The sequence below is a fragment of the Pelodiscus sinensis genome, chromosome 10 (genome assembly GCF_052426305.1).
Source record: "Pelodiscus sinensis isolate ZL-2025 chromosome 10, ASM5242630v1, whole genome shotgun sequence".
NCBI classification, from domain to species: domain Eukaryota; kingdom Metazoa; phylum Chordata; order Testudines; family Trionychidae; genus Pelodiscus; species Pelodiscus sinensis.
The window spans coordinates 28,859,152-28,870,522 of record NC_143061.1 but is presented as its reverse complement, the minus strand read 5'-3'; the positions used below and the strand labels follow the sequence as shown (position 1 = coordinate 28,870,522).

The window sequence follows — 11,371 nt, the reverse complement described above, 5'->3', positions numbered from 1 at the left end:
GAAGACACAGAAGAAATTCATACGTGTTCTTCCATTAAACCCAGCTGAAGCCAAAGAGCTTAGTGGAAAACTGTGGAATCAGCAGCATATTTATGAAAAACACATTTATCTAAAGAGGATTCAAAACATTTCTCTTCAGTCATGCCAAATGCATCTCTGTTTCACTAAAGATGTTGTGCCAAATGTGATATAGCCTTCTTCATTATAATCTTAGCAGGAAAGAGATTCTGAATTAAGGAGCCCATAAACTGTCCAAAATAGCTCATGCTGAAACACCTGTAGTGTGCTATGAAGATATTTTCATTTATTTAAAACTCTACGTTATTCACAGCAATACACTATTAACTATATGCTGTAGTCATGAAATAATTATTCATCACTTCTTAAGTCCCTAGTGAACTCTTTTGGCACTTAAGTTTTTCTATTACTATTCCGACTAGTTAAGGCAATCCCCCAATAACTTGTTAAATGCTGGTGGGGAGGGAGAATAGGTATTTGTGTTCATGTGTCTAGCCTGATGATGTAGGTGAAATTCCATTTGATAAGCATATCATGCAGACCTTTATGCTGGTGGGGTAATCCCAGCCTCCTCCTTTAAAACAGCTTAGAAGAATAGCTGTTAATATAGAGGAGGGAAAATGTGAACTGCTACTTTCTTCCTTTAGGCCAGGTCTGTACTACACCAGGAAGGTCAACTTAAGGTACGCAACTCCAGCTACATAAATAATATAGCCAGAGTCAACATACTGTAAGCTTGGCACAATCTCCAGAGCGGGAGGTCAAGAGGGGCAAATGCTCTTGTCGGCTTCACTTACTCATTGCAAATCAAGGTGTACTGGTGCCGATTGGGAGCTCCCTTAGCGTTCAATTTAGTAGGTCCTTCCTAGACCCACTAAATCAAACACCAGAATATCGATCTCTGGCACAGCAAGTAAAGATATGGCCTTAGACACATTTTTTCACAGATGGCAGAAAAGACAAATCAGATCTTATAAAATTCCCATGTGTCAATGGTGGTAAAAGTGAGATAAGGTGGGTGAGGTAATATCTCTTATTGGACCAAGTTCTGTGGGTGAGGGAGACAATGTTTCCAGCAGTACAGAGTTCTTCTTCAGGTCTGTGAAAGGTTCTCTGTGATACAGCAGAATAAAAGGTGGAACAGATTATTTAGCACAAGTAGTTATCACATATTCTAAGGGACTGTTCAAGGTGAGTGGCTCATTAACACATCCCCAGACATAGGACAAAAAAAAGTAGATTAGTGGTAGCAGATAACAGATTGTTGAATATAAGTGAGCCACTGGATTTTATAGTTTCTTCCTTTCAACTGAGTTTGCATGCCTGAATTGAAGAGTGAATGACAAGTTACCTGGAGATCAGGTAAGAGCTGTTGAGACCCTGAATGCAGTGGAAGTCGTTATTTCACATAGCCATCAACTACAACTCGGGGTGGAGGAAAAGAAAGGGAAAAGATGGGCAATGAAACCATAAGAGCTACTGAAACTTTAATAATGGCTGTACAATAGCCAAGGAGAGTCCATTTCATCACTTTCTCTTACTTCATTACTTTTTTTATTTTTTGGACCAGAAAAAAGTACAGTCTCCAACAATTTTATAAACCTCTAACGAAGGAATTTGCCTATGGTTGTTTATTATATGTTCTTGTTTAGAATGAGGAGTAATTATGATGTAAATAACCTCTATAGAAAAAATAGTGAGGAGCACATTATAGATCTACATAAGAGTGGAACTAAGCTAAGGAACAATTTTAATTTTCTCAATGAAACATGTTTGCTTTTCAAATTAACGTCACTTTTGAAAGATTTGGCCTTGAGATGGTTTGATTTTTAGCACACAAAGGTTTATTTTATTTCAATGGTAAAGTCATTTGCCTTTCATTTCCAATACCTCCAAAGATCCTCCAAAATACTTTGTTTTAAAATGTATCTGCAGATGAGGAATAAGGGAGGAAGATCCACTTTATGCATAAAATTATAATTTACTTTAAGTTAAATGAAATATTACTTGCTGAGTAACTGACACAGTGTGATAATATAGTTACATTAAGCTTTGTAAAGAAAATGTGGTAGAAAGGATCTTCTGCCCCCTTCCTCCCCACCCCTTTCTCCTGGGGAACAGCATTTGAAATAGATTTACAGTCAACTACATAATATTAAGTGTCAAATAAAGTGAAGGTCTATGGTTGGGATTCTTTGTGTTACCATGCTACTATTGGGAATATACTGGAGTTCTCTTTGGTAGTTTCCTAACTTCTAATCACATGGAGGGAGCACCATTCACAACTCATCATTTGTCAATTCCCATGCAGTGATATCTCCTCAATTTTACTAATACTTTGTTGAGATCTGTGACAAGAGCACAGTACTGCTTAGCAAATGCTGACTATTCCATAGCAGTGTGTTTCTGGTGTGTCAAAACAAGGAAACTACATGTGGGCATCCAGTAGCCTAAGCGGGGGAAGGCTTTGCCTTCTCAAACCACCAGCCTGGCCCCGCTCACACTCCACCCCTAAAACACCTGCTGTAGGCATACTAGGAACGGAGTGTTACTGTGCCCACTCTTCCCATACTCCAGGGCGGGGATAGTGAAGCCAGAAGGCCTCCTCCCTCCCTTGGTGGTCCAGGGCTGAGGGTGTGCTGTGTGCCCGCCTCCCTTCCCCAGTGCTCTAGGATCTGGGAGGCTAGGGTGAGTGCATGTCTGCCCATTCACATTCCCTCCCTGTAGTAGGGGGCACACACAGTGCACTGGTCTCCCTCCTTAGGGCAGGGCGGGGATGGGACAGGGCCTCAGCAGAAGGGGCGGAGCTAGAGGTGGGGCTAAGGGTTTGCCTCCCCCACTTCTGCCTGCACCAACTGCCCATGAAACCATATGACACTATTTTTTCTTAATTTTATAATTGATTGGCAGAGCTAGTCTTAACTTTATAACTGATTGGCAGAGCCCGGGGCCACCATTTTCAAGAAGCTGCTGACGGAGCCAGTTTTAGGGGTGGGCCACAACCACATTTCGACCCAACCTCCCGAATCCTCCCCCCAGGTTTCCCTGTACTCCCCGACCATTTTATTTATTTATATTTTTTGGACAAAGTTTTGTTCAGTATTTTTTTAAAACCATCTGGCAACCCTACGGGCAAGCCGAGTGGTCGCCCGGGGCTGCCAATTGGTTAAGACTGGCCCTGCTGATTCGCTAGTATTAGGGTGGGGAACCTAAGGCCCAGGGGCCAGATACTGTCCCTGGCTTGCCTGGATCTAGTCAGAGCTCCTTCCCCAACCCAGCATTGTAGAGCTGCGCTGGCATCCAGCCACTGCTGCCTCCTGCCCAACTGATTTTTCTGTGGGTCAGTGGCCCCTGACCCAAAAATGGTTCCCCATCCTGGTCTAGGGGAATGAGTACATGACAGGGACTCAGAAAGGCCTGTGATTCAAGCCTGTTTACCACTGATGTACTCTGCAGCTTTAGGAAAGTCACTTCACCTTTCAAACTGAGTTTCCCCTCCCTTTCTGTAAACTGGAGATTCTTGATGATTACACATGCTCAGCAAATCCCTTGATTAAGCCCTCAGTGAACTCTTTCAATTAGTTATTGCTACTAGTGTAAAATGGACGGCATGCTCATTCGAGGCACTCAATATTGCAGTCTGTGAGTTTCTCAGATATTAATTCTATTGTATACTGAACTATAAATCTTTGATGCACATTATCACATTACTAGGAATGTGTAACATTTCCCAGGTAAACCAGAGATGTGGAACCAACTGATAATTAAACTATTAAACCAGCAAAATGGCAATAATCTGTTAATCCATAGGAACACCATGTTGGTTGCATGAGACCCATCCAGTAAATCTGGTGGCACTCTTTTGCAATGCCATAAATAAATTTGGCAATAAAACAGAAGTGAGAATAAATTAAACAGAAATTCCCACTAAGAATTTGCAATAGGGTATTGGGATTTATATTTTTTTAGCCATGTTTAAATGTTTATGAAAGATTTACTATTCCCATAAAATGTATTAAGGTTTATTTTCCACTGTTGTAATCCTGAAAATATTTTAATGGAAAGAAAGTGCTCTGGGAATATACTAAAGTTTAGTCTGCATGAAGTTGTAGTTAGAAATTCCCCCAGATTAAACAAATGCTGTATGAAGAGTCACCATTTTACTTAGTGTGACTTCATGTCCTGATTTGGCCAGGACTGTCCCTTTTTTTAAGCCCTGTCCTGGCCATCCAATTTGCTAAAGTTGGCGTGAGCAAATGGGACAAATGCAGAGTTTTGCCAAAAATTGGGGTGCAACCTCTAACAGGGCACAGAGGAACATGTGTGTGGGAGGCCAAGTGGCAATGCCAGCCCTGTGCAGGAGAGAGTGCTTGGGGCCTTAGGTGCCAACTTGGTGGGTGGAGTACCCCTGGAGAAAAATGGGGGTGAAGTACCCATGGAAAAAATTAGTGGGTGTCCAACACTCCCTGGCAGCCAAGTTCTCCCCTTCTGAACCCGCTGCCCAGCACCTTTTGCCTGCTCAACTCTTCCCTCTTCCCTCTCCCAGCACCTCCTGCCTGCTGCAAACAGCTGTCTGGTGGCTTTCAGGATGCTCTGGGAGGAGTGGGGATGGGGCACTCCAGAGAGATGTTGGGGAAGAGGTGAGTTGCGGGGAGGTTTGAGGGAAGGTGCGGAATGGGCAGAGCCACGTGGGAAGATGTGGGGTGACAGTGGGGACTTGGGGAAAGAAGTGGAATGGGGGTGGGGTGGGGAGGTAGAGGGGAGGTCGGCGCTTTTGTTCAGGAGAGCTGCTCAGGCTGGACCAAGCCCTCCAGCCTGGGAGGAATGGGGAAAGAGGGCAATTGTCCCAGGGTCCAGCGATTCAACAGGGCCTGGGGCTCCTAGCCACTGCTGCTTCTGTGGCAGCAGTGACACCTGAAGCCTGGCTGGAGTGCCATGGCACACTCTGGGCAGCTTTGGAAGCTGGAGGGGGGAGGGGTGTACAACAATTCAGGCAGTAGTGAGGACTAGCTGCCCCCACTCCTTCCACCTGAGGCTCCACCTTTTCTGAAAGCACAGAGTCCCCCGTCCTCCACACACACATCTCTCCTAGGGGCCTGGAGAGTTTGGTGGCTCCCCTGAGCTGGGCCACCCCCATATGGGCAGGCAGCAGAGGGTCTTGGGGCCAATTGAATGTGCAGAGGGTTAGGTGGCCATGGGCTGGCTCCAGGCAGTGTTTTGTTTTCCTTTAGGAAGATATGGTCACCCTAAGTACTGTTGTTAGACCTTGGGATGAGATGCTCACACCAAACCTGCCTTGAAAGGGTTAAGGTGACTCTGAAGAGGACAGTTAACCTTTTAGTCCACACCTGAGGGAGAGCTGGATTAATAGGCACCAAGTGAAGATGAAACCCAGATGGGAAGGAACAGGGTAGATAGGTTAGTATGAAGCAGAAGGGGACTATAGGCAGAAAGTCTGCAGTTGCTCTCCTGTCTCTGATTGGAGGGTTTTGAGGAGCAATAGAATGGCAAGAAGCCCAGGAAAGAGCTGTGAGTGTTGAGTCTGTGTAGCTCTTGCCTGCTGATTACAAGGCCCCTGGGCTGGAACCCAGAGTAAGAAGCAGGCCTGGGTCCTCCTACCAGCTAGGGGAAAACAGCACAGCCCAAGAATTAGAGAGAACTGCCTGATTTGGGATGCTGGTTAGGTGTCATTTCCCTTTTCTGCAAGAGGAAAACTACATAGTACCTCCATCTGGAGGGTTGAGTCATAGAGCACACGCAAGTCCTGCAGAGCAAGAGAGGTTGTGGGGCAAGCAAGTGATGTGAGCGGGGGATAGTCCTGAGGAGAGCAGATCCTTAGACCCAGCCATAAGGGGTGCCCCCAGTGGTGAGTGAGCCTGTTACAAGCATTTTACTCTCTAGAGCTGTATTACTACCACCAAATGTCCAAAATTCATGAGATTATGTGAAAATAATAGATTTGGTGTTCTTTTTACTTGCCTTCTGCTTTTTGAGCTTGTTGAAGCTTTCTCCACAGCTGTCAGCCGACGGTCAGGGCAGTGAGTGGTGTGTGTGCTATGCACCCGAGACTTCAACTGCTGAAACCGGGGTCGCTTGCGGGCAACCTGGAGGAGGTTGACGAGTGCCCCAATAAGTTTGCAGGGAGAGCTTATTACACTTCAGATTTTAGGTGCTAGAATCTGTGATTCCTTTGCAGCAGGCAGCCTGGGGGAGGCTGAGAAGTGCCCCAACGGATCTGCCACCTGGGAGTGACACAAATCCAAATGCCCAAGCTCTCCCTATATCTGCCCTTAAGACCGGCTAAAGTTCTTTTAAATTGTGCCTGGTTCTGTTACAGCAACTGAAGGAGTCAGGTTAAAGCTTAAACAGTTACAGGTTTATTGAGGAAGCTTATAAATCATATGGTTGCAATGGCTATTGTTCTATTTCTTAACTGCAAGCAAAATATAGATCTTAAAAATGGTTACAAAGAAGATAAAGATAGGAAAAACAGAAATAATACTACCAAGTAACAGCTTAACCTTTAAAAAGCTCTAAGTCTGTGTACACTTAAGACAGAGGACCACATCCAGGTACAATTTTTACCCCCTTCTGTGCCTCTCGACTCCAGCGTGTCAGGCCAGGGCCGGTCTCTCAATTCCTAGGAAAGACGAAAATACAAGGTGGGCGTCCCAATAGAACCTAACCCTACCGGCAGGTAAAGGGTAGAATGACACTCAAAGTGAGTGTGCTGCTGTACCCATCTTTATACCCATTGGGGTCACGTATTTCTCTTTCTTATCTGTGATGCCAAATGGTGCTGGTCTGTCTTTTGTGAGACCAGTTCTTACAAGGGAGTTGTGAACTTAATTTACACTTGTAAGAGAGATAACTAAATTGGAAGTACTGGGCATTCTTTTCTCAGTGGGAAATTCCTCTTCCAGGGACTGTGTGTTCGTATCAACATGGGTGCCAGCCGGGTACTTCTCGCAGCCTCGAGGCCAGCTTATTGCCTTAATCATTCTCTCCTCATATCTATGTTTTCAGCTTCTCAGGATCAGATGAGCCAGCATAGACTATGCTGATTTTATTGCTCCTTTTCTGTCCTGTATGCTTCAGGAACCTCAGAGAGGCAAATAAGATGGATGAGATGAGGGGGGGGGGGGGGGGGAGGGGCTGTCTGGCTACAACAGCCAAGAGCTCTAAAATCTTTTTTTTAAGAATGAAGGTTGAAATCATCACGTAACCAATTGATTCCAGGAGCTGGGGCTTTAAGGCAGTAGTTATCATGAAACTCCTGACAATATCCTGAGGTGGCATCATTGCTCAAGCAATACATTATTATTGTTAAAGTTTGAAAAGCAGGCCAATAACTCAACCTCAAACTGCAAAGCGGTTGGACTATATGGAAACTGTACCTGCGGTACTGATCGGTTTTATAAACTAAATTAACAAAGAGCACAGCACCGAGACCAATGATGCGGTGGGATGGTAAAATATATTTGGAGTTAATCACTGGCACAGTTACAGAGAACTCTTGAGTATAGTGATGATTTTTTATTTTAAATTACATTACAAAAACAACAAATTGCATAATAAAATAGGAAAACAAACACTTTTCCCCCTTGGCTATGTCTAGACTGGCATGATTTTCTGGAAATGCTTTTAACGGAAAAGTTTTCCGTTAAAAGCATTTTTGGAACAGAGTGTCTAGATTGGCATGGATGCTTTTCCACAAAAGCACCTTTTGCGGAAAAGCGTCCGTGCCAATCTAGACGTGCTTTTCTGCCAAAAAGCCCCGATCGCCATTTTCGCGATCGGGGTTTTTTTGTGGAAAACAAATCTCAGCTGTCTACACTGGCCCTTTTGCGCAAAAGTTTTGCGCAAAAGGGACTTTTGCCCGAACAGGAGCAGCATAGTATTTCCGCAAAAAGCACTGATTTCTTACAGTAGGAAGTCAGTGCTTTTGCAGAAATTCAAGTGGCCAGTGTAGACAGCTGGCAAGTTTTTCCGGAAAAGCGGCTGATTTTCCGGAAAAACTGTCCAGTCTAGACACAGCCCTTGTGTAAGAAAAAAGGACAGAGGTGGGGGCTTTCCAGCTGACCCCACTTGGTATACCCAGCAAAATATTTTATTCATTCTCCAAAGCCCAGGAACTGTGCCACATATTTCTGGCTGCCATCTCATGGCACCTCATTTATTAACAACTCAATTAATATTTGTTTTTCTTCTTTTAAGTCATTGCTCTGGAGTGGAACTGGGGATGAGGGGTCCAGTATTGAGGCTGCCCTGGGGAGAAAGGACTACCCCATCCCTCTCTCACTACAGCACATTGGAGCCAGGTGAGAAGTGCCTCTCCATGGTCACTGCAGCTCCAGCAGGCATAGCTGGGGGAGATGCACGTGAATCTGGACCTTTCCCAGTCAGACAACATTTGTTCCCTGTGCTCCAAGTCCCCTGCCAGAGTGAGAATTACAGCAAACTCTGTACTTCCCCTCACTCCCTGACGAAGGGGAACAGCCAGCCATGTTCCCATAAGAGTATTTGGGGCTCGGGGCTGAGGAAGTCATGGATTGGAGGAGAGGCGTCCTCTGCCAGCCCCTTTTACCTGCATGCTGATTCTGTCTCTTTTTTTCTGTATGGTTTTCTGCATCCCTGTATGAATCAGAGGATGGGAAGCTTCAATTCTCCCTTTCTGTCCTGCTGTAAAAGGTGCCTGGTGGGTGGGAGGCTCAGGACTGGGGCAGTCACGGATGGAGGCAAGGTGCATCTCCAGCCAACCCCTGCCTATTGAGTCTGTCTCTTTTCTGTTTGGTTTTTGAGAAGCAATCCCATTCCAGGTTCATCCCATTTTCCTGGCAGAACCAAATCCTTAACTTGCTTTAAGTTATGATAAGAGGCAGCAGTATACTGAATTTGGTGGTCCTATCTCTTACTTGTTTAGCAGGACTTCTTGAACAGACAGACTGCCTCTCTCTAATATATAGTAAATACACATTTTATTGCATTTTATTTATAGATTGCTTTTACACATTTTGGGTCTGCCTTAGCTACTTCATTAGGAACAAATGCCTGTATGCCATGTTTTGACCAGATCCTATTTATTCTTTACTTTTATCTTTATGTTTCCAACTTATTTTGTCCATTGTTATCTTGTTCATTGTAAATAATTGTTCCCTCTACTTATCTTAGCTGGTTCTGTCACTCAGCTTACTAACCCATTTCCCTGTATAGTAGTTAGCACAGACATTCTATTTTCAGCCTGCTCATCTGTTTACCTCCCTGTCCTGTCTCCCAAGAATTGGGATTTCCCCCAGTTAAATTTTTATATCAAGCCATTTTTACTGAGACAGGAATTAAATCATGTGGAGGTGATGGTGGGCAAGACACTGAAATCTAAAGTTAATATTGAATAGAGTATCCTTGCTGTTTCCTGCTTAGCCTCCACATTCAATTCTTCTTCCCCTCTCTTTTTGAGAGAGAAAATCAGTGTGATGCGTCTGGAAAAATACTCCTATAAGACTTCTATAAGGTTAATTTGGATAATATACCTAAGTGGAAATATAAAGCAGAAATAGCAGACATGCATCTGCTTCAAATAGAATTGTAATAACTTAAATTTTTGATACTTGTGTGAACTTTTTTTTGGTGCCTGGATATATTGTGCTTGCTGGAACCAAGATTATGTTTTTGTATCATATTCTGTATTTATTTAAATATCAGCCCATTTTATATCTATAGCAATATGATGTGTGGTCTGGGTGAAGGAGTTCAAATAAGAAATCACTTGAAATCTTCGCTGTTTCAAACTTTTACATCTCAGCCACTGGAACCTTGCCCATTACTAATTTCTATTGACTTAGCCAGTCAAAATGCAGATCCCAAATCATTACTGTTGGTGGGAGCTCTTACCTGCTTTGAAAACTACATTAGTGTTTTTCAGGATTGAGGCCTTTGAGCATATGGCTTTGATAAGTGAGTAAGCAGCTATGCTAAGTTTGAAGAGGAAAGCAAGTTCTGAACAATTGAGATGCCTATAATGTAAAATTTTTATTACAATCATCCTAGTGATGGGACAAACCATGGAATATTTAGGTTTTGGATAAACATTCACATTTTGTATGATTTTCATTTTATCCAAACTTCGGTGGCCTGGAATTTCGCTAGCTTTCCAATGCTTTCTGGTTCAGTCTTAACCACAGAAGCTGTGAGAACATTGTTTCAGTATGTTTGCATTCAGTCAAGACAGAAATTTCAGACACACGTGAAAATAAATAAAAAGAAAAGAAAATATGCACCCAAAATCTTTTGAATAGCTTTTGTTCTAGTTTTGAACATACATGTGATTCCCACTTTATCTGAACCAGTTCTCTCAACTTAGAAAATGAAACTCACCCTGCCTTAAGAGTTCACATGAGGGACTGAAGAAAAATTGCAATTTTCCTAGTGATGGCCTTTTGTAAGAATTGGAATAAAATTTGAGACACTTTGTGAGTCACAGGTTTAACATGATGACTTGACCCAAGAGAGGTTCCTATAGTGTTAGATTCATTACACATGGTTATTCCTTCAGGAATGGACTATTTTGAACATCATTATGATGAGGTATATCTATCTCACACTGAGCCAACAAGGGTTAATGAGCAGCTGTGTTGTTCCTCCCCTCCCCCCCAACCCCTCCTTGCTACACTTGTGCTTGCTGTCAGGTAATGTAGGAGCAGTTAAAAAATGGGAAGAGGACAGCTCAGCAGTGGCCTGATTGCTCATGTGGAAAGTACCAGGCTAGCACCTCTGCAGAGATGGCAGACTGCCAAAGCCCGTTAGGGCAAGGTAAGCCTAGCACAGGACTATCCAGTGTGCTTTGGGGGAATGGAATCTGTTTTACTATCAAAAGGACTGTTGGGATAACCTGTGGACCTAGTGAGACTGTTGCAGGGAATTCTGCCAATGGTATGTGTGGAACTATTTCAAACTCTGTGCCTTAGTTGAGTCTGGCAGCAAGGAGCTGGGGTAAAATGGGAGGGGTGTCCAGCTCTGTGCCCCCAGAAGTGGTGGGGCCTAGGGCAGTCAGCCCTTAGCACTGCCTAGACTGCTTCCCCAACCCTCAAAGTTTCACATCGCAGCGCTCTTGCAGCAGTTCAGAGAGGCACAGGTCTCTAATCACCACCCTTGCAGAAAAGTTGGCAGGCCTGGAGTCTGGCCGGTCTTTAGGTATGTGATCACGGAGTCCCAAGAGTGTTCTTTAATTCTTGAATGCCTCAGAAACCATCTGATAGATAAAGACTATTTCACATTGCCAGCTAAACAGGATATATTACTGTTTGTTCATACGTAGCTTTTTAACCTCATTCTGATTGATTAGTCTCAAGATGAA

General features: G+C 43.8%; 2 protein-coding genes across 2 annotated transcripts in view; both read left to right on the top strand.

Moving 5' to 3' along the window:
• MED12L (mediator complex subunit 12L) overlaps positions 1 to 1,634 on the top strand; it is a 479,380-nt gene extending 477,746 nt beyond the window's left edge. The window contains exon 56 of the mRNA XM_075937725.2: positions 2 to 1,634. The gene's annotated coding sequence lies outside the window, so the exon portion shown is untranslated. The remainder of the gene's footprint in view (position 1) is intronic.
• LOC102463960 (deacylase AADAC) overlaps positions 1 to 11,371 on the top strand; it is a 105,154-nt gene that overhangs the window by 28,782 nt on the left and 65,001 nt on the right. The gene's annotated exons all lie outside the window — the stretch shown is intronic.